The sequence below is a fragment of the Echinops telfairi genome, unplaced genomic scaffold (assembly GCF_000313985.2).
Source record: "Echinops telfairi isolate 266 unplaced genomic scaffold, ASM31398v2 ScPeMD7_7420;HRSCAF=8458, whole genome shotgun sequence".
Classification (NCBI taxonomy): domain Eukaryota; kingdom Metazoa; phylum Chordata; class Mammalia; order Afrosoricida; family Tenrecidae; genus Echinops; species Echinops telfairi.
In genome coordinates, this window is record NW_022111320.1 from 47,946,509 (window position 1) to 47,946,791 (window position 283).

Consider the following 283-nt stretch of genomic DNA (forward strand, 5'->3'; position numbering starts at 1 on the left):
CGTCTGTCCCAACCACATTAGTTTGACCTTCTAGAGGTAAATTCCCCAGGGAAACACACTGCTGATGGATGGTCATCTTTTTCAATGGAACAGCATAACCTTTGAACCAAAAAGACCTTCAAGAAACAAACAAAATCTTGAAGAGAAATTGCATTTCAAACACTTGTTATTGAAAAAGAGAGCAAGTCCTATCCTTGGGCAAGTAATTGCTAATCATGTCATTGTCACTAATATTAAAGAGAGGTGCCCTGGTGGCCTAGTGATTATGGACTGGGCTGCTCAC